Here is a 27,993-nt window from a genome sequence, read left to right on the forward strand (position 1 = left end):
AACTCTTCTGAATGAAATTGCTGTCAGAACATGTGTCAGCTTACCAACACTAAGAACATTCCTAAAGCGTATCTCAATAAAAATTAAAATAGTTTTATGTATAAAGAAGCTTGTCTTGTCCACATCATTTTAAAAGGCCTTCATGAAAGAGAAAACACATTCAGCCATGTGCTTTGAAAAACATGCACAGGGTGAACAGAGACCCTGAAGCTGCCTCCATGATTAAATGCCTCAACTAATATCCATGTTTTATCCAAAACATATACCTTACTAAGCTGTAGTTCCACTGGGCTCTTTAAGGAGCTAAATATGTGGAATAGGGCATCAAGTTGAATATTCAGAGGAATTCAGGAATATAAACTCTATCCTTGTATGGCACTGGTAAAAAAATTTTTAAAAATCACAGTATGGACATGACCTAATTTCCTCATATTCTTTCTGCTTCCCTGTAGTATTGAGTTGGCCAAAAAGTTCGTTTGGGTTTTTCATGTTATGGAAAAACCCAAACGAACTTTTTGGCCAACCCAATAATAGGAATAGTAGCATCAGCACCAACAACACTACTTAATGCTTTCTGTGTGCCAGGCCCTTTTTCAGTGAGTTATGTAACATAACCCATTTAATTCTCACAACAGCCATGTAAGTTAGGTACTGTTATCTCCCAACTGACAGATGAGCCAACAAAGTATAAAGAGGTGAAATAACCCGCTCAAGGTCATACAGCCAGTAAGTCAGTTGCAGAGGTGGAATTTGAACCCAGGCAGCCTGGTTCCAGAGTTTATACTCCAAACAACTGCATGATTCTGTCTCTCACCTCCGTAGGTACATATATTTTTATAGCCCAGTATTAGAATTCAAAGTGCAGGGAATGGCTTTGTCAGAGCCCTTAGGAGCTGTCCCCAACAGGGGATTGGATTATGCAGAATAGCACCAGTCATCACTGGCATCTTAGAGTGTTTGAGAATTTGCAAAGCACTTTCACTTCGACTTGCTCCTTTGCTCTGTAAATACAATAAAATTCAAAGGTTGTTATTAATGCACAGAATTTACAAAATACCTGTTATATGTCAGATTCTCTTCCAGAAGATGGGATACTATAGTAAATGAGACATGGAACTGGCTCTCATGGAACTTATCTACTTAAAAGGACTTTGTAGTAATTATAATGTTAGTAACAACCATTGCTACATGTGAATGCTTCAGAAAGGCAGTGCAGGCAGGCAGGGTGGCAACATCTTGTTCTTTCCTGCTTCTAGAAGGCTGGTGAAAATTCACATGCCATGATCTCAAGGCTCTTTTTAAGCTCTGATTTCATTCATAGGAAGGGGATCTTATAACATTTATATATTATTTACTTTTTTGGTTGTTATTCCATTGCAAAAACATTTTGGTGACTTCCTCTTCTAGATGTATATGTATATGTATACACAGACACACACGTACACACACACACACAGATAAACTCTTCCCATAAAGACTTCCAACGGATATCTGAAGTCCATTACTACTTGTCAACCTTTCCGAGCCCTAATTTTTGCTAAAAAAGAATATACATGTAGTAGGACTCTCCATCCCCGAGAACATATGTCTGGAAACTTAGCAGCAGCTGGAAAATTCTCATTCAGGAAGGGGGAAAAAAGCCTGCATATTTTTTTTCTTTAGGAAAAGCAAGCCAGCATTCATTTTTAAAGCTCCTACAAGATGGGAAGTATTTAAAGTCTGCTGTTGAATTTCAGATGTTTGCCTGTATCAAATGACATTGGAAAAATTCTTTATTTGAAATGTTTGGACCTGGAGCAAAGGAAATTTGAAGATGAATGAGAATACCATCCACAGACTCTTCAGTCTTTCGTATTTTGACATTTGTCTCCTTTTAAAGTTTTTCACTTCATTTTTACTTTTTCCAAATCTGTATCACAGAGTAGTTTATTATATCCAGAAAATTCAAATTCATGCCACATCAGGTACATCCCAAATTTCAAGTGACATAAATTCTGTGGTGTTCTACTATGCCTAAAGTCTTTTGAGCTTTATCATGTTTGATAGTGGAGGTATTGTCACCTTGAAATGAAAGTCAGGGATGTAGTTCACAAACCCTGATTCTGACGGACACTGTCATTTCATATATTGGCAATCACAGAGGGAATAAATGACAGACTCAGGGTATTTCAGGATGGCTCCAGTTTAAGGGGTTTTTCATTGTTGTGTTAGTGAGTGGGAAACCAAGGTGCCCCTTTTTCTCTGATATGTGTCAGATGCCATCATGAAGAGTCATGAAGGACAGGCATTTACCCACCTCATATATTTTTCATAAATATTTTAACCAGAGTTTTTAAATTTCATCAACACCTAATGTCCCTAAAGTTGGCTATTTTGTCATATATTCTGAAATGTTTCTGTGATATGGCCTGCCATAAGATAGGATTGGTAGAAGACATTTCTATTTGAGACTTTAAAATGTACTATTTTAATTTCTAAAATACCATTATTTAAATGCTAAGGGCTACACTATGAAGCATAGCCTAATGGGATGATTTCCAGATAGATTTTTTTAAATGTTAATAAATATTTCACATTCAAAATGTTTAATATTACAAAAATATTTATTTTTATCAATAAAATGCATATATATATACATATACATATATATACTTTCAAAAATTGAAAGATACAGTAGGCCTATAATGAAATGGACCTCACCCCCAGCACAGAGAAAAGCTTATAATTCTTTTGTATGTTTCTCTGTTTATACTTTTGCTGCTGTAGCTCTACATATATTTGTGATATTGGCTGTATCGTGTGTGTGTTTGTGTACGTGTATAATCACCATTTGTTGATTTGTCAAATTTAGATATTACTATATTGACTTACTATTATGATAAATAAGGATCTCGACTATTTGTACTGCTACTGTCCCACTCTCAATATACTACCTTTTTTTTTTTTTTGCGGTAAGCGGGCCTCCCACTGCTGCGGCCCCTCCCGCTGCTGAGCACAGGCTCCGGACACGCAGGCCCAGCAGCCATGGCTCACGGGCCCAGCCGCTCTGCGGCATGTGGGATCCTCCCAGACCGGGGCACGAACCCGCATCCCCTGCATCGGCAGGCGGACTCCCAACCACTGCGCCACCAGGGAAGCCTTATACTACCATTTTTAGTTCTTCTTTTGTTACCTACATATTTTTAAATAATATATTTATTCCTATATTTCTATCTTATTAGCTACAGGCAGTATCTAATGAATTCTTACCTTATAAGATGAGATATTACCTCTGTAACTTCTCCCTTTAATATTTTATAGTTTTGCTCACTTGTGCTTTTAATTTTACGCTACTAAGGTTGATATCATTTATATTCTCTTTTTAATCATATTAAGACTTCAGCGTTTTGTCAGTAGATTGACTCTAAAGGTTAAAAACCTCAACAAAAAAGTATTATGAGTATGTAAGCACTATTATTCACTGCTGACTGAAGTAGTATACTGTGATTACATTGCCTTATTTTTTGTAGCTATTTGTTTTTCCTAGAGTTTCTAATTGTTTTTATTTTTCTTTCCATAATCTGTCTTTATGGCATCCTTAAGTACTTTCAGCTTCTTTGCAGTATTCCCTTTTCCTAGATACTTCCTGCTGTCCCAAACTGGAGCAGCTGTTATCTTGGCATCTTGTCTTGCATTAATCTTCCTGGGACCCATGTCTTCATCTTTCTCACTTTAATCCCATGAACTGCTGAAGCGTACAAACCCTCTACATTTTCTACATAGTCTGTAAGGAAGACTAGTCTCTCCTCTCCCATTTATTTATTTATTTATCCAATCATCATTTATTTATAGGATTCTGAACTCATACTATTTTTTTTCTTTGGGTTATGTGGTCTGGTACTATAATTATTTGTTTTGTTTCTCAAATTTTTCCAGTTTTGTCCATTGGAAGTTCTTTCAGGTTGGCTTCTATGCCTTTTGACATGCCCAATATTAGTTTCTTGTTACTATCTTTTTTTTTTTTTTTTTGCGGTATGCGGGCCTCTCACTGCTGTGGCCTCTCCTGTTGTGGAGCACAGGCTCCAGACATGCAGGCTCAGCGGCCATGGCTCACAGGCCCAGCCGCTCCACGGCATGTGGGATCTTCCCGGACCAGGGCACAAACCCGTGTCCCCTGCATCGGCAGGCGGACTCTCAACTACTGCGCCACCAGGGAAGCCCACTATCATTATTTTTTAACACTCCATGCTTCCTGGCACTATATAAGGTGCTCTAAACTCATCCACAGTAGATGCTTAAACTAACCCACAGAGTGGAAAAATCAGTAATCTCATAAATATTTATTTAATGTTAAATGAGTATGCTAGTTGCTATGGGGAACAATGAAGTTTAAGTTATAATTTCTGCCTTCAAGAATTCTATAATCTATTTTCAGAGGTAAAATAAACTAATGAAAGATAATGGAAAATACAAGGCAGTACAAGATTAAATTAGTAAGGACTGGAGAAGCTCACAGAAGAGGAAAAAAATAACACTAATCTGAATATATCAAGAAAGGAAACCTAGAGAGGTGGATCTAGTTTAGTCAAGTGAAGTGGAAAGGAAAAAAATAAGTGCAGGAACTGTTATTTTAGGGTGTGAGAAGTAGTAAGAGACAAAATCATCTTAGATGAAGTTGACAAAATTTCTAGTTTAGTAAGACAAAGATCAACTAAAACTGTTACAAGAAGAAATAGAAAATAAGACTAGCTCTGTATTTGTTGAATTAACTGATTGACTTGAACATTCCCACAGCAACAACCAAAAAAAAAAAGAAAAAACCCTCCAGATCCAGATGGTATTACTAATGAATTCCTTCAAATATTTGAGGAAGAAATAATATTAATCTTAGGTAAATACAGAAAATAGAGTAGTACACTTCCTAAGTCATTTTCTGAGATCTGTATTACTTTAATACCAAGTTCTGATAAGGACACTATTAAAAAAATACACACTGATATCTGTCATGACCATGGACACAAAAATATTTAACCCACAATTAGGAATAGAATGCAGTGATATATAAAAAGAAAGATAGTTGCAGGATACAAAATTAATAATACATAATCACTGTGTTGTGCAAAGGAAGCCAGACAAAAAATAACTTAGAATGTATGATTCTATATATATGAAGTTCAAGTATAGGCAAAGATATCAATGGTGATAGAAACCAGAACTCCCCTTTTGGAAGGGCTTGACTGGAAAGGAACTTTCTGGAGTGATGAAAATGCTCTTTATCTTAACTATTGTGTTGGTTACATTTGACAGAGCTCACTGAAATGTACACTTAAAATCTGTGTATTTTACTGTATGTAAATTACATCCCAGTTGAAAAAATTGAGGACGTAGTCTTTGATATTCCATACTGATCTTTGGGAATTTATCAGACCTTGAGTTTTCAATATTCATAATCATAGAAGGAATGTGACTTTTCTAAATCTTAAAGCAGCTTTGATTATTGCTTTCTACTCTCCTGGACATGGAGACACACAGCAGTTTCCCCCTTTGAATTTCCACATTCTGTCAGTGTTCTTACAATTTTTGCCAAACCCAGGCTTAAAATATTCTTATAATCTTTGACTGTTTCTTCTTTTTTTTTTTTTTTTTTTTTTGCGGTACACGGGCCTCTCACTGTTGTGGCCTCTCCCGTTGCGGAGCTCAGGCTCCGGACACGCAGGCTCAGCGGCCATGGCTCACGGGCCCAGCCGCTCCGCGGCATGTGGGATCTTCCAGGACCGGGGCACGAACCCGTGTCCCCTGCATCGGCAGGCGGACTCTCAACCACTGCGCCACCAGGGAAGCCCTGTTTCTTCTTTTTTATCATGAATTCCATCTAATTCACGGAATTTCCTTTATTCTCTGCTTTTTCTTCCATCTGGGCCTTCCTTTATATTTTCACATCTGTCTCTCTAATTCACTCTGTTAGCAATAGTCCTCTCCTTTTTTTTACTTATTCTGAACACTGATGCCACATTTATCTTCAAAAACACACTCCTAGTCAAAATCCACCTGAAACAAAAACACTTCCAATAGCTCTAAGCCAGTCAACAAAATTTCAAATGTGTTATTCTGGAATTCACACTCTAGTCTTATTCTTCAGCTCCATAAAATCTCCACTCCAGTCTCCAAATGTGTCTCAGTCCTCCTCATCTTTACTTTTTTGCTCACTAGTAAAGGGATATATGTGTCACCTTAAAAATTTCACACTGATTTGTACCTCTTGTGAAGGTACCTGTACTTGTAGACAGTAAGAATCTTAGTTGGGGAATTGTTCCATTGTTTTTTGTTTTGTTTAGTATTTGGTTTTTTGTTTTTATTTACTTTTTGGTTACAGGAAGATGCTGCTGCTAAAGCTTTATCACTGACTAGTTTATTTAACAAATATGTATTGGGCACCTGCCATATACCAGGCACAATACTGGGAGCTGTAGGTTTGGTTGCAAGCATGGTGAACATGGTGCCTGCCTTGACAGAGCTTGAAGGCCCTAATTAGAGAGGAATTTAAAAAGTAATAGTGCTGTGGAGGGGAAGGAGTCTCATATTAGTTATGTATTGCTGCTTAACAAATTACCCTGAAACTTAGCAGATTCCCCAGAGAAACAGAACAGGGTGTTTGTGTGTGTGTGTGTGTGTGTGTGTAGTGTAGTGTATATATCTATACACGCAAATATATATATACACAAATATAGGGAGATATACAGGTATATATCTTCACCCATCTATTTTATAGAGAACTTTATTTCAGATAATTAGCTCACGTGATTATGGAGGCTGGAGAGTCCAAACTCTGCAGGGCAGGCTGGAGATCCAAGAAAGAGTTATGTTTCAGCTCAAGTCCAGAGGCAGTCTGCAGGCATAATGCCTCTTTCTTGGGAGATCTCAGCTTGTTTTCTTTTAAGGCCCTCATCTGACTGGATGAGACCCACCAATATTACACAGGATAATGTGCTTTACTCAGTGTCTACTGATTTAAATCTTAATTTCATCTAAAAAATACTTTCACAGCAACATGTGACTGGTGTCTGACCAAATATCTGGGTACCGTGGCCTAGCCAAATTGACACATAATATTAACCATCACAGTCAGGAATCTGGCCATGGCTTAGAGGGGTCCTTCCAGCTCATGGTCTCTCACAAGGCTTCAATCAAGATATTGGCCAGACTCACAGTTATTACAACTGGGGCAGGATCTACAGTTCACCCCGCTCAACTGGGGCAGGATCCATTTTCACGTTCCCTCAGTGGCTGTTGACAGGGTTCAGTTCCCGACAGGTGGGTGGACTGAGGGCCTCAGTCCCTTGCCAAATGGCCCTCTCCATAGAGCACTTCACAACATGGCAGCTGGCATCATTAGAGTCAGGGCAAGAGAGAGGTCCCTTCCCATCCCTTCTGCCATACTCTGTTCATCAGAAGACACTAGGTCTAGCCCACACTCAAGGTGGGGAAGGAGAGGGGATTACACAAGGGTGTGAATACTAGTACAGAGTCAATCAAGAGAATCAGTGGAAGATCCTTTCTAGTTTGAAATGTTTTAACTCTATGATGAGAAACTAGAGAAGGGATGGAATATTGTTATGGCCTAGGTAGATTCACTGAAAAGTTGAGGCTTCCCCCACATGCCCCAGAGCAACTAAGCCCGCACGCCACGACTACTGAGCCTGCACTCTAGAGCCCGCGAGCCACAACTACTAAAGCCTGTGCGCCTAGAGCCGGTGCTCCGCAACAAGAGAAGCCACCGCAGTGAGAAGCCCGTGCACGGCAACAAAGACCCAATGCAGCCAAAAATAAATAAATAAATAAATTTATTAAAAGAAAAGGTGAGGCTTCCATGTGCTGTGCTAGGTGGGTTCATACACCTAGAGGAGGAGGAGACACAGCAGCAGTTCCTAACAAGTGATGTACATCTGAATCACCTGTGGAGCATTTTAAAAATGCATATAGTGAGGATTTTCCACTGGTGATTCCAATTTAGTTGACCTGGGTAATTAGCGATGCATCCCTAGTTGAGATTCACTATAGTATAATGAGCAAACTATTTCTAATTGACCCAAGGGTTTGGGTCATAAATAGTCTGTTTTAAGGTTAGAGAGGGTGGTGGGAACAGGTATTCCTAATGAGGATGTAGATCTGATCCTTAAGAAAATAGGGAGCCGCGGTAAGTTCTTGAGTAGTGGATGAATATAATTAGAGTTACATTTAAAAAAATATTTCATTTATGCATTCATTCTTTCATTTTTTTTATTCTGATATTTATTTCTCACCACCATAGACCAGTCAGAGAAGATGCCATATCTTTTGACTGTTTGTAGGATGAGCTACAAGAGGGAACACCAGCAAAAAGCATATGGTAGTACGTGAACTGTGATGTCATGAGATGGATGAATGGGAACAGGAGTTGATAGGATTTCCTAATTCAGTGGAAGGGACAAAGAAAGGTGAGAAAGGAATGATGACACCACGTCTTTTGCAAGGCCCCTCTCTTTAAGCAGACCTCCCGGGGCTGGGAAGCAGAGAAGGGGTGAGAGAATTCAAGTCACTGTGTGCTTTTAGCTCTACTGTTCAGTACAATATCCTACAGGTCTGACAAAGACAAGTAGCGTGGCTCAGTAAGCCCTTGAAAGAGGGATTTAGTCAGAGGCATTATATTTTAAATCCATAAATGATGAGATTCCTGCCAAGCTTCTTTTGAATTAAATAAAGTCCAGAATATGGGGGAAATAGGAATGCTCATTAATGCAATAAGACAGCATTTCTACATGATAGAATGATAGAGTCTTTGTTTTCATTGCTTCTGGAGAATCAAGCCGGAATCCTTTTGTGGCTCTGTGCTTATAACAATATAGTGCATCTTTTCATCATACTTTCTAGGATAAAAGGGCATATAGTTTCTCTGTGCAGTGACAGGCATGTTTCCTTGAACAATACCCTGTAAAGGTCATGTTGGAGATTTGAGTCCCAAGCCCTGTGACTTAAATTTGAGGCTAAGTTTAAAAATGGTATGCTCAGAGCTTGCCAATTCCATTAAAAAGCCCTGGTGTCATTTTGGATTACAGTTGAATAGAACAGGACCCAGTGGGATATTGTATCTTTCTTGGTAGCAATACATAGATTTTCTTCTTTGGATTGTTCCCTGGCTATGTCGTTATGGTAGATATCTACTTTCACACCAGATCCTGGAAAATAATGTCTAATTTCATGGACCTATTTTTTTTTCTAAAGTAGCTCATTTTCTAGCTTTTCAATTATCATTAGAGGATTTCTGTGAAAGCATAATTATTTGGGTGTGTTTAGTTATGGTTGATCTTGAATGCTACCTTCCTTACTGAAGCCTTCTAGATTCCCCTCATCCCTGAGAAAGAGGATCACCAGCCCTTTCAAAGTTTCAGAGCACGTTTTCCCTGACTGACATCATCATGCTCTGTTATATAACAGCACTACCACTCCTTCCTAACAATTGATGAGCTCTTACCATGCACCCCTTATTGTGCCAGGCAGTTTGTACAGGGTATCTTACTTAATGCTCACAGCAGCCTACGTGGGAAGTATATCATTTCTGCATTTTGCAGATGAGGAAGCCAAGGTTAAAGAGTTTAAATACCTTGCCCAAGATCATACAGCTACTAAGTGATGAAGCAAGAACAACCCCAGGCAGTCTGGTCCAGACCCCATTCCTTCAAACACGTATTAGTACCACCTTCTCATAATTTTTGACGTCCAAGTTGCATCCACTTCCAAAGCAGTAACATGCTTGAGGGAAAGGCTATCTTGCTTTTATCAGTATTCCTGGAATTTTCTGACATACTGACTGACTCAGAAGTATGCACTATGATATTTGTCTTTCTCCATCTGGCTTAGAGAAAGACAAATATCATATGATATCACTTATATGTGGAATCTAAAAAAAGGATACAAATGAACTTATTTTTAAAACAGAAATAGACTCACAGACATAGAAAACAAATTTATGGTTACCAAAGAGGAAAGGGGGAGAGGGATAAATTAGGAGTTTAGGATTAAAATACATACACTACTATATATAAAATAGATAACTAACAAGGACCCACTGTATAGCACAGGGAACTATACTCAATATCTTATAATAACCTATAATGGAAGAGAATGTAAAAAGGAATATATATATTTATATACATATATGTATAATTGAATCATGTTGCTATACATCTGAAACTAACACAACATTATAAATCAACTATATTTCAATTAAAATTTAAAAAATAAAAGAAGTATGCATAAAAGAAGTGTGCAGTAAATAGCGGTTGAGTGAATGTTTGGAAATTGCCGTCGAGGTTTTATGGGAAACAGGGTCTACACATTTAGGCATACCACCTGAAACTTTGTTTTTAAGGGATGTGAGGAAATCAGAAAGCTAGTATATGAGATTTTAAGAAGAGTTTCTGGCTTCCTTGGTGGCACGGTGGTTGGGAGTCTGCCTGCCAATGCGGGGGACACGGGTTTGAGCCGTGGTCCGGGAGGATCCCACATGCTGCGGGGCAACTAAGCCCGTGCGCCACAACTGCTGAGCCTGCGCTCTAGAGCCCGCGAGCCACAACTTCTGGAGCCCACGCTCCTGGAGCCCGTGCTCCGCAACGGGAGAGGCCGCCGCAGTGGGGGGGCCCGTGCACCACAGCGGAGAGTGGCCCCCGTTCGCCGCAACTGGAGAAAGCCCACGCCCAATAACGAAGACCCAACACAGCCAAAAATAAATAAATAAAATAAATAAATTTATTTAAAAAAAAAGAAAAGAAGAGTTTCTATTCATTTTGTATTCCCATCATTTAGGTTAGAGTCCATGGTCCAGATATTTTCATTCCCTGTTCTTTGTCAAGCTCTTCTTCCTTCTTTTATGCAAAGATAAACTGGCTCTGTTTGGCTCTGTTCTCTTTTTTTTCTCTCCCCACGTAATAATCCTAGGCTCCAGTTCTGCAGAGCTCTGAAAACTCTATCAGTTGTTCTTCCTTGTTTCTTTTTTCATGCCTTAAGCTTTTGTTGCCTAAATTAAAATAAAAATTTTTTAAAGTTACATGTGACTTTCCTGCTTTATCCTTCTCTAGCCTTTCCGAGGAGCTTCCCAAGTATAGTGTAGTTATGACCTAGAAGTTCCAAGGCTCATACAGAAGGCTATGGCATTAAAAGCTGGCCCTTTGAGGGGAATTTTGAAGTGATTGATTGGTGGGCAGTGACCCTGAAACATACTGTAAGAGTGGGTGCTGAGACAGCTGGTGGAGAGTAAGCTGTTGGCAATGGAACAACCCAAAACATGTAGATTTTTGACTAAAAATAAGAACGGAAATCTAGATGGAGCCCTGCCGAGACTTGTCAGCCACCCCTTAGCCGTTAAGATGGATATAGCTACGAGGAGATGCAGTCCTATCACTCAGAGACATCCTCAGAAGACGCAGGCTCTATTCCTGGTTGCATCAGGGATGCAATTCCCCTTAGGGAAAGGTGATGTTCTCTTTCACTGGGACGATGAGGCACTGTGGGTCACGTGGAGGCATCAGAGGAAGATGGGCCATTTGCATTGCTATCTCCTTGATGTCACACAGCACACAAACCTGCCCCGCAACCCATGGGCACCACTGGGTTTCCAAAGAGCTCTCTTTGCATAAGGAGGAAGGTGGGAGAGGAAGTGCACTGCTTAAAGTTGGCTGTCTGTATTTCTGTGGGGCCTGACTCAATAAGACAATGTCTGATATAAAACTAAAGCAAACGAGGAGAGGAATTTTCTTGATCAATTTAGTAGTATGTGAGTTACGTTAGTATATTGCAGCATTACCTGTTCTCTTGTCAATAATATTTCTGTTTATGAAATATTTTTTTTATTGAAGTGTAGTTGATTTACAATGATGTGTTAGTTTCTGGTGTTGAGCAAAGTGATTCAGTTGTATATATACTTCTTCAGATTCTTTTCCATTGTAGGTTATTACAAGATATTGAATATAGTTCCCTGTACGATAGCGTAGGTCCTTGTTGTTTATCTATTTTATGTATAGTAGTGTGTATCTGTTGATCCTATACTCCTAATTTATCCCTCCCCCACCCCTTTGGTAACCATAGGTTTGTTTTCTATGTCTGTGAGTCTATTTCTGTTTTGTAAATGAGTTCTTTTGTATCATTTTTTTTAGATTCCACATATAAGTGATATCATATGATATTTGTCTTTCTCTGTCTGACTGACTTCACTTTGGATGATAATTTCTAGGTCCATCCATGTTGCTGCAAATGGCTTTATTTCATTCTTTTTTATGGCTGAGTAATATTCCATAGTATATATGTGCCACATCTTTTTATCCATTTATCTGTCCAGGGACACTTAGGTTGCTTCCATATCCTGGCTATTGTAAATAGTGCTGCTATGAACATTGGGGGTGCACGTATCTTTTTGAATTAGAGTTTCCTTATTTTCTGGATACATGCCCAGGAGTGGGATTGCTGCATCATATGGTAACTTTATTTGTAGTTTTTGAAGGAAGCTTCTTACTGTTCTCCATAGTGGCTGCACCAAGTGAAATATTTCTCTAAATCACACAGGCCACAGAGTGAAATGAGGGGAAGAGTCAGCCCTGAGGCCTTTTAGGCCTTGATGCCTGGGCTGTAAACCTGACTTCAGGAATCTGTGCCTTAGCTTTCTTATCTGGAAAAGGGGGCCAGTGCCCTCTAATTGCAGGGCCATTGTTCAGATTAAAGAATCTGTGCCCAGTGCCTCACAGCTGGTGGGTTCTCAATGAAAAGTAGTGTTCCCGCCTTCATGCTCATACCTGAGCACCATCCTTCAACGCTTGTCTGGTTAAATAAGGGGGAAAAGCAGAGTTTACATAGTTATAAAATACTGCTGGCCTTTAGAAGTTTCTAAACACAATGCTGAAAGGTTATCCACCCTGTCATTTATGAGTAAGAAGATCTGGGGGTACAAAAGTAATAGCAGTTAATACTGTTATCTTAATTATAGCGGTAGGTGCTACTACAGCACTTTCTGACCACAGTGGCTGCTACTGGCAGTCATGGTACTTTGGACACAGCCTAATGGTGTGCTTTTTTTCTCCTTCCAGAAGCATCTGGCATGTCAGAGCTACCGTGTCTTCCATGGGACTTCCTTTGTGAACAGCTTCCATTTAAAAGAGTTGTGTGAATACCTTGTTTCAGTCAAGTTCCCAGAGAACACATTTGTCTTCTGATCTGCTGGAGGTCTTAAGGTTTGTGTTAATTTTTCCATTTGTCTCACTGAAGTTATTATTAATTTTGAGGGATATTTTTTAAATGGGTAATAGTCATACCCTATTGCAATAAGAACTGTGGAAGTAGGTTATGCACCGATTGTAATCCTTTGATTTCATTGGGAGATGGATATAAATGAGAAGAAATTTGATGTGATCCTTCTCATACTTATTATTAGATACTCTGTGGGATGTTACAAGGATATTAGAAATAAAATATCCCCCACGTTGGCTTAATTAAACAAGTTTTATTTCTGTGTTCATAAATTCTAACTGAATAGATCCAGTACATTTATATTGAGTGTCTACATATATCAGATTTTATTAAGTACTTTCAAGTAGCTAAGACCTCGCTGATAAATTATATTTTGAAACATTGAAAATCAAAACTGCATTTGTCAATATCAACCAGTGTTATCATTATGACATTTTTCAAATTATAAAATCTCAGTAGCCAGCATGTTTTCATTTAGCTCTGCCAAGGGGTCCTCACCCTATGATTTATTAGGATAGAACAGGGTGATGGTGGTGGTTGTTTAATGTGTGTGCGTTAACAACTCGAAAAATCACTAACGGTATTGTTGCTCAGTTAAAGACAGAGCTTGCTAGCAAAGCAAGCATTTTATTTTGGAAGTGCGTGTTCTGCTTCTGAGATGGTACCAAGTAAACCACTTTTATTCTGAAAGTACTTTCTGACAAAGACCTACCTAAAGGCTGAAATTAATCCACCCATCTTTCATAGATGGAAGAATGAGCAAGAGAGCAGATAAAGCTTGGCTCACTGAGTGGATAAAAACTAAGTGAAGAGCAAGGGAGAAGGAACAGGGTACTTTCCCTAGAATGACATGTCTTTTCCCACAGACTTTTATTTCCTTCGGTTGGACTTTTATTCTGTCCACGGTGACAAATGTTTTCTCCTGTAATGGCCCTCTACTCTGGGTTTTTTCTTTTAATTTCTCTTACTTCTCTTACTGAGAAATCAAAGTAGATTTCACTGCAGTGCTGGGCTAGATTCCAGTTTTCCCACTGCACCCTTCATTGCTGGGCCCCATGATTGATTCACTTTGAAGGGTGAGGCATGTGGTACATATTGGGGGAGAGGACGGATGGGAGGTTGTGTCTCCATCTTTAACTCTCCAGTCTGTCAGCTTGGTAGGATGTTATGATATGCAGAGGTGTAACAAGTGTCTGACGGAAAAAGAGATGCTAGAAAGGACTTGAGAAGTTACCTAAATGTTCTTCCCTAGTCTGCAAATAAGATCCCACTTGAACGGTCTGAAACCCATGAGAAACTATTTGTTTTCAGGCCGTTATACCTAGGTATCCACTTTCCTTTTGAATCCTAATATGGATTCTCCTTTCTTAGAAACCTCAGTGTCTAGAAAGCCTAAGTGTTTTCCAACCTCCTCGCATGGCACTTTATTTCTTCTGTTATGGAGACAGAATGTATTGGTCAGAGTCCCCCTGTATCATCATAGACTTAAGTCTCAAGTCATCCTTTTTCTCTTCAGGAGAGAGAAACCCATTTCTCTGAAATTTTCCTGTGAAATTGTACAGTCCACAAATTTATTTATCCCCACAGTTTTGTTCTGAGTCCTTTAAGTTCTCTACATTCCAGTTAACTTTGAGAATACAGACAGGTTGCAGGAACATGAACAATCATCTATTGTTGTTTCTCAGCGGGGCCACTATTGACATTTTCAGGGGGATACTTCTTTGTGATGCAAGATCAGCCCATGGATTTTATCAATAGAAAGGGTAGTAGCCCTGCCTTCAAGGAACTAAAGACCAGCAGCACCCCGCCACCCAGTCCCCAGTTGACGTGATAACCAAGTTCAAACCTCCTTTGCCTGTCCCTGCAGGGGAGGACCCGGATTGCCCAGCCCAGAGAGTCGCCGGTGAGAGTTGAGCATGTTGAAATGGGCAGAGTTGAGCAAATGGAGGGGCCGGGCCTGGACCCCAGTTTTTAACTCTGGGTGCCATTCTCTTCCCCCGTCATTCTTCAGTTCTGGGTCTACACTGGCTTTTCAGCTGTCTAGAAACACACCAACGTGCGTATATGGATACTCTTTTGGAGAACCAGAATTTCTGGTTTGGTGTTTAGGGGAGATCACTGTTGTTTGATATGGGAACATGGAGAGAAGGAACAGAATACTTTCAGAAGATAACATCAGAACTCAGTGCAGGGAAACAGGAGAGAGTGGACAGCTCTGGGGACTTACAGAAAAGACAGGGCTCGGACCCCAGAGGAAATAGTGGGGCTGGTGGTGCAGAGGTATCGTCAGCTCAGTCACTGAGAAAGGAAGGGGGGTAGGGCATCTGAAATCCAAGGGAAGACTAGAACAGGTCAGTAGCAAAGGAGTCGTTTTTCACTTGCTTTGTATCATGCACCCCAGTGTCAGCTCTCTGCTCCGTGTCACAGGCTTCCTCGGTAGTTCAGGAATCACTTTGCGGGTAGCTCAAAGGGCCCTTCACTGCAGCTGAAACTCTCTCTTGCGTCAGCCCCAATATCCCTCACCCACCCTCCATCCACATTTCTGCCTTGTCCCTCACTTATCCTTTGGCAGCTGCCCCCATTCCTGCCCTCCATTCTTCACGTCTGCAGAGAATGAGGAAATGACTTGATGCCTTTTATTTCTCTGGATTCTTCCAATAACTCAAGTAAGGCTATCCATTAAAAGGAAAGGACAGGGCTTCCCTGGTGGCGCAGTGGTTGAGAATCCGCCTGCTGATGCAGGGAACACGGGTTCATGCCCCGGTCCAGGAAGATCCCACATGCCGCGGAGCGGCTGGGCCCGTGAGCCATGGCCGCTGGGCCTGCGCGTCCGGAGCCTGTGCTCCGCAATGGGAGAGACCACAACAGTGAGAGGCCTGCGTACCGCAAAAAAAAAAAAAAAAGGAAAGGACACAGAAACAGTGAGCTTCAGGAAATTTCTCCCACAAAAGCTTTGTTAAGGGGTGTGATCTCTTGAGACATTTACCATAATACAGGCACAGTCTTTCCATAGAAAAACAAATTCTCATTCACTGCTGTTTTCTTTGGACTTAACATAAGGAATCATTGAATTTCCTAGTACAGAGTTTACTTAATAAGAAAATGAGAAGAATTCATGATTTAAAGACACAATTATAAGTAGGGGTATCTTGGTTGTTACAGTGGATTACACTTTCCTCCTTAGCGTGAACGAAATACACACAGCTACTACAGAGTTGCACGTGGGAACTAAACTAAAGGACTCTTTTTCTTTGCTCTCTAGTAAAATGAAGAATCCTACATGATAAGATTTATCGTCTATAAATAGACTACGTTTATGGAGATAGAAATAACATCAAAGGCCTCCCTTACCTTGTGTTGTTTAATTATTTAAAGCTTTATAACTGGGTTCCTGAGCCCAATTTTTCAAACATGGTGACTTTCCTGTCTGTCCTCTCTTCTTTGGTGCACAGGACACCAAGTTATATGTGACTTCTCAGAGTTTCTCACTTCCTGAAGTACTCTACTAGTTCTATAAACATGGAAGAATAAATATTAGCTTTATAAGACCATGTTCCTCTACCAGTTGAAAAATAGCATACAATAAAAAATACAAGGATGTATGTTTTTTTTTTTAATTTTATTTTTTTTATTGGTTTCTGCTTTATAACAAAGTGAATCAGTCATACATATACATCTGTTCCCACATCCCTTCCCTCATGCATCTCCCTCCCTCCCACCCTCCCCATCCCACCCCTCCAGGCGGTCACAAAGCACTGAGCTGATCTCCCTGTGCTCTGCGGCTGCTTCCCACTATCTATCTACCTTACGTTTGGTAGTGTATATATGTCCATGCCTCTCTTTCGCTTTGTCACAGCTTACCCTTCCCCCTCCCCATATCCACAAGTCCATTCTCAAGTAGGTCTGTGTCTTTATTCCCGTTTTACCCCTAGGTTCTTCATGACATTTTTTTTTTAAAATTCCGTATATATGTGTTAGCATACGGTATTTGTCTTTCTCTTTCTGACTTACTTCACTCTGTATGACAGACTCTAGGTCTATCCACCTCATTACAAATAGCTCAATTTTGTTTCTTTTTATGGCTGAGTAATATTCCATTGTATATATGTGCCACATCTTCTTTATCCATTCATCCGATGATGGACACTTAGGTTGTTTCCAGCTTCGGGCTATTGTGAATAGAGCTGCAATGAACATTTTGGTACATGTCTCTTTTGGAATTATGGTTTTCTCAGGGTATATGCCTAGTAGTGGGATTGCTGGGTCATATGGTAGTTCTATTTTTAGTTTTTTAAGGAACCTCCATACTGTTCTCCATAGTGGCTGTACCAATTCACATTCCCACCAGCAGTGCAAGAGTGTTCCCTTTTCTCCACACCCTCTCCAGTATTTATTGTTTCTAGATTTCTCGATGATGGCCATTCTGACTGGTGTGAGATGATATCTCATTGTAGTTTTGATTTGCATTTCTCTAATGATTAATGATGTTGAGCATTCTTTCATGTGTTTGTTGGCAGTCTGTATATCTTCTTTGGAGAAATGCCTATTTAAGTCTTCTGCCCATTTTTGGATTGGGTTGTTTGTTTTTTTGCTATTGAGGTGCATGAGCTGTTTATAAATTTTAGAGATTAATCCTTTGTCAGTTGCTTCATTTGCAAATATTTTCTCCCATTCTGAGGGTTGTCTTTTGGTCTTGTTTATGGTTTCCTTTGCTGTGCAAAAGCTTTGAAGTTTCATTAGGTCCCATTTGTTTATCTTTGTTTTTATTTCCATTTCTCTAGGAGGTGGGTCCAAAAGGATCTTGCTGTGATTTATGTCATAGAGTGTTCTACCTATGTTTTCCTCTAAGAGTTTGATAGTTTCTGGCCTTACATTTAAGTCTTTAATCCATTTTGAGCTTATTTTTGTGTATGGTGTTAGGGAATGATCTAATCTCAAACTTTTACATGTCCCTGTCCAGTTTTCCCAGCACCACTTATTGAAGAGGCTGTCCTTTCTCCACTGTACATTCCTGCCTCCTTTATCAAAGATAAGGTGGCCATATGTGCGTGGGTTTATCTCTGGGCTTTCTATCCTGTTCCACTGATCTATCTTTCTGTTTTTGTGCCAGTACCATACTGTCTTGATGACTGTAGCTTTGTACTATAGTCTGAAGTCAGGGAGCCTGATTCCTCCAGCTCCGTTTTTCGTTCTCAAGATTGCTTGGGCTATTCGGGGTCTTTTGTTTTTCCAAACAAATTTTGAAATTTTTTGTTCTACTTCTGTGAAAAATGCCAGTGATAGTTTGATAGGGATTGCATTGAATCTGTAGATTGCTTTGGGTAGTAGAGTCATTTTCACAATATTGATTCTTCCAATCCAGGAGCATGGTATATCTCTCCATCTATTTGTATCATCTTTAATTTCTTTCATCAGTGTCTTATAGTTTTCTGCATACAGGTCTTTTGTCTCCTTAGGTCGGTTTATTCCTATATATTTTATTCTTTTTGTTGCAGTGGTAAATGGGAGTGTTTTCTTGATTTCATTTTCAGATTTTTCATCATTAGTGTACAGGAATGCCAGAGATTTCTGTACATTAATTTTGTATCCTGCTACTTTACCAAATTCATTGATTAGCTCTAGTAGTTTTTCGGTAGCATCTTTAGGATTCTCTATGTATAGTATCATGTCATCTGCAAACAGTGACAGCTTTACTTCTTCTTTTCCAATTTGGATTCCTTTTATTTCCTTTTCTTCTCTGATTGCTGTGGCTAAAACTTCCAAAACTATGTTGAATAAGAGTGGTGAGAGTGGGCAGCCTTGTCTTGTTCCTGATCTTAGTGGAAATGGTTTCAGTTTTTCACCATTGAGGACAATGTTGGCTGTGGGTTTGTCATATATGGCCTTTATTATGTTGAGGAAAGTTCCCTCTATGCCTACTTTCTGCAGGGTTTTTATCATAAATGGGTGTTGAATTTTGTCGAAAGCTTTCTCTGCATCTATTGAGATGATCATATGGTTTTTCTCCTTCAAGTTGTTAATATGGTGTATCACATTGATTGATTTACGTATATTGAAGAATCCTTGCATTCCTGGAATAAACCCCACTTGATCATGGTGTATGATCCTTTTAATGTGCTGTTGGATTCTGTTTGCTAGTATTTTGTTGAGGATTTTTGCATCTATGTTCATCAGTGATATTGGCCTGTAGTTTTCTTTCTTTGTGACATCCTTGCCTGGTTTTGGTATCAAGGTGATGGTGGCCTCGTAGAATGAGTTTGGGAGTGTTCCTTCCTCTCATATTGTTTGGAAGAGTTTGAGAAGGATGGGTGTTAGCTCTTCTCTAAATGTTTGATAGAATTCGCCTGTGAAGCCATCTGGTCCTGGGCTTTTGTTTGATGGAAGATTTTTAATCACAGTTTCAATTTCAGGGCTTGTGATTGGTCTATTCATATATTCTATTTCTTCCTGATTCAGTCTTGGCAGGTTGTGCATTTCTAAGAATTTGTCCATCTCTTCCAGATTGTCCATTTTATGGGCATAGAGTTGCTTATAGTAATCTCTCATGATCTTTTGTATTTCTGCAGTGTCAGTTGTTACTTCTCCTTTTTCGTTTCTAATTCTATTGATTTGAGTCTTCTCCCTTCTTTTCTTGATGAGTCTGGCTAATGGTTTATCAATTTTGTTTATCTTCTCAAAGAACCAGCTTTTAGTTTTATTGATCTTTGCTATCCTTTCCTTCATTTCTTTTTCATTTATTTCTGATCTGATTTTTATGATTTCTTTCCTTCTGCTAACTTTGGGATGTTTTTGTTCTTCTTTCTCTAATTGCTTTAGGTGCAAGGTTAGGTTGTTTATTTGAGATGTTTCCTGTTTCTTAAGGTGGGATTGTATTGCTATAAACTTCCCTCTTAGAACTGCTTTTGCTGCATCCCATAGGTTTTGGGTCGTCGTGTCTCCATTGTCATTTGTTTCTAGGTATTTTTTAATTTCCTCTTTGATTTCTTCAGTGATCACTTCGTTATTAAGTAGTGTATTGTTTAGCCTCCATGTGTTTGTATATTTTACAGCTCTTTTCCTGTAATTGATATCTAGTCTCATAGCATTGTGGTCAGAAAAGATAGTTGATACAATTTCAATTTTCTTAAATTTACCAAGGCTTGATTTGTGACCCAAGATATGATCTATCCTGGAGAATGTTCCATGAGCACTTGAGAAAAATGTGTATTCTGTTTTTTTTGGATGGAATGTCCTATAAACATCAATTAAGTCCATCTTGTTTAATGTATCATTTAAAGCTTGTGTTTCCTTATTTATTTTCATTTTGGATGATCTGTCCATTGGTGAAAGTGGGGTGTTAAAGTCCCCTACTATGATTGTGTTACTGTCGATTTCTCTTTTTATGGCTGTTAGTATTTGCCTTATGTATTGAGGTGTTCCTGTGTTGGGTGCATAAATATTTACAATTGTTTTATCTTCTTCTTGGATCGATCCCTTGATCATTATGTAGTGTCCTTCTTTGTCTCTTCTAGTAGTCTTTATTTTAAAGTCTATTTTGTCTGATATGAGAATTGCTACTCCAGCTTTCTTTTGGTTTCCATTTGCATGGAATATCTTTTCCCATCCCCTTACTTTCAGTCTGTATGTGTCTCTAGGTCTGAAGTGGGTCTCTTGTAGACAGCATATATATGGGTCTTGTTTTTGTATCCATTCAGCCAATCTGTGTCTTTTGGTGGGAGCATTTAGTCCATTTACATTTAAGGTAATTATCGATATGTATGTTCCTATTCCCATTTCCTTAATTGTTTTGGGTTCGTTATTGTAGGTCTTTTACTTCTGTTGTGTTTCTTGCCTAGAGAAGTTCCTTTAGCATTTGTTGTAAAGCTGGTTTGGTGGTGCTGAACTCTCTCAGCTTTTGCTTGTCTGTAAACGTTTTAATTTCTCCATCAAATCTGAATGAGATCCTTGCTGGGTAGAGTAATCTTGGTTGCAGGTTTTTCTCTTTCATCACTTTAATTATGTCCTGCCACTCCCTTCTGGCTTGTAGAGTTTCTGCTGAGAGATCAGCTGTTATCCTGATGGGGATTCCCTTGTGTGTTATTTGTTGTTTTTGCCTTGCTGCTTTTAATATGATTTCTTTGTGTTTACTTTTTGACAGTTTGATTAATATGTGTCTTGGCCTATTTCTCCTTGGATTTATTCTGTATGGGACTCTCTGTGCCTCCTGGACTTGATTAACTATTTCCTTTCCCATATTAGGGAAGTTTTCAACTATAATCTCTTCAAATATTTTCTCAGTCCCTTTCTTTTTCTCTTCTTCTTCTGGAACCCCTATAATTCGAATGTTGGTGCGTTTAATGTTGTCCCAGAGGTCTCTGAGACTGTCCTCTGTTCTTTTCATTCTTTTTTCTTTATTTTGCTCTGCAGCAGTTATTTCCACTATTTTATCTTCCACCTCACTTATCCGTTCTTCTGCCTCAGTTATTCTGCTATTGATCCCATCTAGAGTATTTTTCTTTTCATGTATTGTGTTTTTAATCGATGCTTGATTCATCTTTAGTTCTTCTAGGTCCTTGTTAACTGTTTCTTGCATTTTGTCTATTCTATTTCCAAGATTTTGGATCTGGGAAATAGAATCTTGGATCATCTTTACCATCATTATTCTGAATTCTTTTTCAGGTAGACTGCCTATTACCTCTTCATTTGTTAGGTCTGGTGGGTTTTTATCTTGTTCCTTCTCCTGCTGTGTGTTCTTCTGTCTTCTCATTTTGCTTATGTTACTGTGTTTGGGGTCTCCTTTTTGCAGGCTGCAGGTTTGTAGTTCCCGTTGTTTTTGGTGTCTGTCCCCAGTGGCTAAGGTTGGTTTAGTGGGTTGTGTAGGCTTCCTGGTGGAAGGTACTAGTGCCTGTGTTCTGGTGAATGAGGCTGGATCTTGTCTTTCTGGTGGGCAGGTCCACGTCTGGTGGTGTGTTTTGGGGTGTCTGCGGACTTTTTATGATTTTAGGCCACCTCTCTGCTAATGGGTGGCGTTGTGTTTCTGTCTTGCTAGTTGTTTGGCATAGGGTGTCCAGCACTGTAGCTTGCTGGTCGTTGAGTGAAGCTGGGTGCTGGTGTTGAGATGGAGATCTCTGGAAGATTTTCGCCGTTTGATATTATGTGGAGCTGGGAGGTCTCTTGTGGACCAGTGTCCTGAAGTTGGCTCTCCCACCTCAGAGGCACAGCACTGACTCCTGCCTCCTCAATTTGGGATGATTTGTTGTCTATTCATGTATTCCACAGATGCAGGGTACATCAAGTTGATTGTGGAGCTTTAATCCGCTGCTTCTGAGGCTGCTGGGAGAGGTTTCCCTTTCTCTTCTTTGTTCTCACAGCTCCTGGGTCTCAGCTTTGGATTTGGCCCCGCCTCTGCATGTAGGTCGCCGGAGGGCGTCTGTTCTTCGCTCAGACAGGACAGGGTTAAAGGAGCAGCCTCTTCGGGGACTCTGGCTCACTCAGGCCGGGCGGGAGGGAGGGGCACGGAGTGCGGGGCGAGCCTGCAGCGGTAGAGTTCGGCGTGACGTTGCACCAGCCCGAGGCGCGCCGTGCGTTCTCCCAGGGAAGCCGCCCCTGGATCCCGGGACCCCGGCAGTGGCGGGCTGCACAGGCTCCCCGAAGGGCGGTGTGGACAGTGACCTGCGCTCGCACACAGGCTTCTTGGCGGCGGCAGCAGCAGCCCCAGCGTCCCACGCCCGTCACTGGGCTCCGCGCTTTCAGTCGTGACTCGCGCCCGTCTGTGGAACTCCTTTAAGCAGCGCTCTTAATCCCCTCTCCTCGCGCACCAGGAAACCAAGAGGGAAGAAAAAGTCTCTTGCCTCTTCGGCAGCTCCAGAGTTTTCCTGGACTCCCTGCCGGCTAGCTGTGGCACATTAGCCCCCTTCCAGCTGAGTTCTCGCCGCCAGCCCCAGTCCTCTCCCTGCGCTCTGACAGAAGCCCGAGCCTCAGCTTCCAGCGCCGCCCGCCCTGGTGGGCGAGCAGACAAGCCTCTCGGGCTGGTGAGTGCCGCTCGGCACCGATCCTCTGTGCGGGAATCTCTCCGCTTTGCCCTACCCAGGTATGTGGGGAGTTTCTTGCCTTTTGGGAGGTCTGGGGTCTTCTGCCAGCGTTCAGTAGGTGTTCTGTAGGAGTTGTTCCACGTGTAGCTGTATTTCTGGTGTATCTGTGGGGAGGAAGGTGATCTCCGCGTCTTACTCTTCCGCCATCTTGAAGCCCAAATTCCAAGGATGTATGTTGAAAATTATAGGCCAATATGCTCTCTTATTGTGGGTATATATCTAATCCTCATGCACAGAGGCTACGTTTTCAGAAAAATGTGTGCTGTGTAATACCACTTGTGTCTGTGATGTATTTTCACCCCTCAGGTTTAACAATATATCTCAAGTGAGTCTTGCCTCACTAGTGAAATGTTTCAGACTTATTTACCACTCTGATTTAAAAACAAACAAACAGAACTCTCTGGATCTTGCTATTAATTCTAAAAATTACATATGATCCAAAGTTAAGATGTTTGTGGCTTCCTTTCTAATTACATTAGAAGATGTCTGATGGCAATTTTGAATCAAGAGGAAGTTTTGTGAGGAGTTTAAAAATAAAAAGTCGGGGCTTCCCTGGTGGCGCAGTGGTTGGGAGTCCGCCTGCCGATGCAGGGGACGCGGGTTCGTGCCCCAGTCTGGGAGGATCCCACATGCCGCGGAGCAGCTGGGCCCGTGGGCCATGGCCGCTGGGCCTGCGCGTCTGGAGCCTGCGCTCCGCAACGGGAGAGGCCGCGGCAGTGAGAGGCCCGTATACCGCAAAAAAAAATAATAATAAAAATAAAAAATAAAAAGTCAATTGTGGTCTTGCACAGCTAGTCAGTACTTTACGTGTACAAATTGTTATTTCAAAATCCAGACTCTAATTACACATTTTTAGCAGCAATGAAAATGTAGCATCCATTGACTGTGCCCCTAAAGCTTCACATTCACACCCCGTAAGGAAGAAAAAGAGTAACCTACGTGGATAGTGTGTGAGTTGAAACACTCTTTTAAAACTAGAGGATTCAATATAATTATGTTCAGATAATTCACTTCCTTCTAGAAATGACCATCCATTTGCCAAAAGTGCCCATGATTCATCATATCAAGGACAGTTTCTTCTTCTACGTTAACTCTCCATTGTTCCTCTTGCTAAAAATGGAAAATAATCAGCCTTGTATATTCTGGGCTCAAAAGTAAGAAAATTGGACTTACTGGACTAGCTCCTTCTAATTGCCTAAATTTCTACAGCATTCTTCTTTTAAACAACAAAATTTTAAAATATATTAAATTTTATTATGAAGTAGTTTAAGCCTACAGAAAATAATAGACGTACCTACTGCCGTATTTATTTTAAGATTTTCATTTTTAGTGACATTTATTGTTTTCTTTCTAATTTTAGAAGCAAAACATACATGTTCATTGCAGACAAATAGAAATACATAAAAACATAAAGGAAAAATTAGAAATCACCCATAACACCCCCCCCCGAGAGAACCTTCATTATTAGCATTTTTATGCATTTCCTCCTAATGTTTACACATTTTTAAAAATTGAGGTATAATTGACCTACATCACTATGTTAGTTCCAGGTACACAACATAGTGATTCAATATTTCTGTACATTACAAAATGATCACTATGATATGTCTGGTTATCATCTGTCACCATACAAAGATATCACAGTATAGCTATCTATAGCCCCCATGCTTTACATTTCATCCCTGTGACTCATTTTTTTTTTGTAACTGGAATTTTGTACCTAATAATCTCCCTCAACTATTGCACTCATCCCCCAATCCCCTTCCTGTCTGGTAACCACCTCTTTGTTACATTCTGTATCTATGAGTCTGTTCTTTTATGTTCGTTCATTTGTTTTGGTTTTTAGATTCCACATATGCGTGAAACCATACAGCATTTGTCTTACTGTGTCTGACTTATTTCACTTAGCATAATACCCTCTAGGTCCATCCATGTTGTCACAAATGGCAAGATTTCATTCTTTTTTATGACTGAGTTGTATACCACCTTTATCCATTTATCTATTGATGGACACTTAGGTTGCTTCCGTACCTTGCCCGTTGTAAGTAGTGCTGCATTGAACATAGGGGTACATGTATCTTTTCAAATCACTGTTTTTGTTTTTGTCAGAATAATGCTCAGAGGTGGAATTGCTGGATAGTATGGTAGTTCTATTTTTAATTTTTTGAGGAGCCTCCATACTGTTTTCCATAGTGGCTGTACCAATTTACATTCTCACCAACAGTTGACTAGGGTTCCTTTTTCTCCACATCCTCACCAACACTTATTATTTTTTGTCTTTTTGATAATAACCATTCTCACAGGTGTGAGGTGATATCTCATTGTGATTTTAAGTTGCATTTCCCTGATGACAGTAATGTTGAGCATTTTTTCATGTGTCCATTGCCATCTATATGTCTTCTTTGAACAACATGTCTGTTCACGTTCTCTGCCTATTTTTCAATCAGTTGTTTCATTTTTTGATGTTGAGTTGTATGAGTTTTATATATTTGGGATATTAACCCCTTACCAGACATATCACTTGCAAATATCTTCTCCCATTCAATAGCTAGCGTTTTTTTTGTTGTTGTTGTTGGTAATTTCCTTCACTGTGCAGAAGCTTTTTAGCTTGATGCAGTCCTATTTTTAAACTTCTGCTTTTGTTTCCCTTGCCTAAGGAGACATTTCCAGAAAGTTATTACCAAGGCCAATGTCAAGAGTATACTGCGTATGTTTTCTTCTAGGAGTTTTATGGTGTCAGGTCATTTAAGTTTTTAATAAATTTTGAGTTTATTTTTGTACATGGTGTGAGAAGTTAGTCCAGTTTGATTCTTTTGCATATAGGCGTCCAGTTTTCCCAACACCATTTATTGAAGAGGCTGTCTTATCCCCATTGTGTATTGTTGTTGCCCCCTTTGTCATTGACTAATTGCCCATATAAGTGTATGTTCATTCCTGGGCTCTCTATTCTGTTCCATTTATCTATGTGTATGTTTTTGTGCCAGTACCATACTGTTTTGATGACTGTATCTTTGTAGTATAGCTTGAAATCAGGGAGCCTGATTCCTCCAGCTTTATTGTATGTTTGCTTTTACCAATGAGATTTTTCCTTTTATAGTTTTCATATTTCTAGTTGTACTCTTTTCTTTTTTGCTTAGAGAAATTCCTTTAACATCTCTTGTAAGGCTGGTTTAGTTGTCCTGGACTCCTTTAGCTTTTGCTTGTCTGTAAAATTCTTTATCTCTCCATCAAATCTGAATTATAGCCTTGCTCAGTAAAGTATTATTAGTTGTGGGTTTTTCCCTTCATCACTTTCAAAATATTGTGCCACTCTCTTCTGACCTGAAGAATTTCTGCTGAAATGTCAGCTGATAGCCGTTGTGGGTTCCCTTGTATGTAACTAGTTGCTTTTATCTTGTTGCTTTTAATATTCTCTCTTTATCTGTAATTTTTGCCATTTTAATTCTAATATATCTTGGTGTGGACCTCTTTGGGCTTATCTTGTTTGGTATTCTCTGAGTTTCCTAGACTTGGATATCTGTTTCCTTTCCCAGGTTAGGGAAATTTTCAGATATTATGTCTCCAAATAAGTTCTGTATTCCTTTCTTTCTCTCTTCTCTTTTTGGGACCCCTATAATGAGAATGTTAGTATATTTGATGTTGTCCCAGAGGTCTCTTAACATATCCTCATTTTTTAAAATCCTTTTCTCTTTTTCTGTTCAACTTGAGTGATCTCCACTACTCTGTCTTACAGTTTGCTGATCATTTCCTCTGTATCATGTAATCTACTGTTGATTCTTTTTTATTGCAGTCATTGTATTCTTCAGCTCTGTTTGTTTCTTCTTTATATTTTCTAAGTCTTTGTTAAACTTTTCACTGTGTTCAGCCATTCTTCTCCCAAGTTCCTCAAGCACCTTGAACTCTTTATTGGGTAGATTGCTTATCTCCGCTTCACTTAGCCCTTCTGAGATTTTACCTTGTTCCTTCATTTTGAAAATATTCCTCCATTGTCTTATTTTGCCTGATTATTTGCTTTTATTTCTATATATTAGGTAGATCAGATACATTTCCCAATCTAGGAATTTGGCCTTACATAGGAGACATCGATGGGTCCGAGCTGCACACTCGCTTCTGTTCACCGTAGCTATATGATCTAGGTATTCCTTCCCCTATGTAGGCTGCATGGGCCCTTCTGTTGTGGTGGGGCTTATTACTGTGTGTTGATGTGACTGGTCTCCAGCCTGGTTGGTTGCCAGGCCCTGCCTAGTACAGAGGCTGCTGGCCACTGGTGGGCGGTGGGGGGCCTATGTCCCAGTTAGCTGCCTGCATGACCCAGTAAGTCCTGGACCCAGTGCTAGCCTGACTGTGGGTGGGGCTGTGTCCCTGCAAGGCTGGCTACTTGGCCTGGGGCATCCCAGGACTAATGCTGAAAAGTTGGCGAGTGGGGCCAGGTCTAGGCACTAATAAACTAGAGGGAGAACTCCAAAATGGTGCCTGCTAGCACTAGTGTTCTCATGGTAGAATAAGCTCCTAAAAATTGCTGCCACCAGTGTATCTGTCACCAGGGTAAGTCCCAGTTGCCTCTTGCCTCTCTGGGAGGCTCTCCAAGATCAGCACGTGTGTCTGACTCAGACTCCTTTCAAATAATTGCTTCTCCGTTGGGTCTCTGCATATGTGCGATTTTGCATGTGCCCTT

General features: G+C 40.1%; 1 protein-coding gene across 5 annotated transcripts in view; it reads left to right on the forward strand.

The window, feature by feature from the left end:
* Positions 1-13,091: 13,091 nt before the first annotated feature.
* ENOX1 (ecto-NOX disulfide-thiol exchanger 1) overlaps positions 13,092-27,993 on the forward strand; it is a 332,135-nt gene continuing 317,233 nt past the window's right edge. For all 5 annotated transcript variants that reach the window (XM_081214793.1, XM_081214789.1, XM_081214791.1 and 2 more), the window contains exon 1: positions 13,092-13,232. The gene's annotated coding sequence lies outside the window, so the exon portion shown is untranslated. The remainder of the gene's footprint in view (positions 13,233-27,993) is intronic.

Source organism: Mesoplodon bidens (assembly GCF_964165515.1).
Source record: "Mesoplodon bidens genome assembly, chromosome: 17".
NCBI classification, from domain to species: Eukaryota; Metazoa; Chordata; class Mammalia; order Artiodactyla; family Ziphiidae; genus Mesoplodon; species Mesoplodon bidens.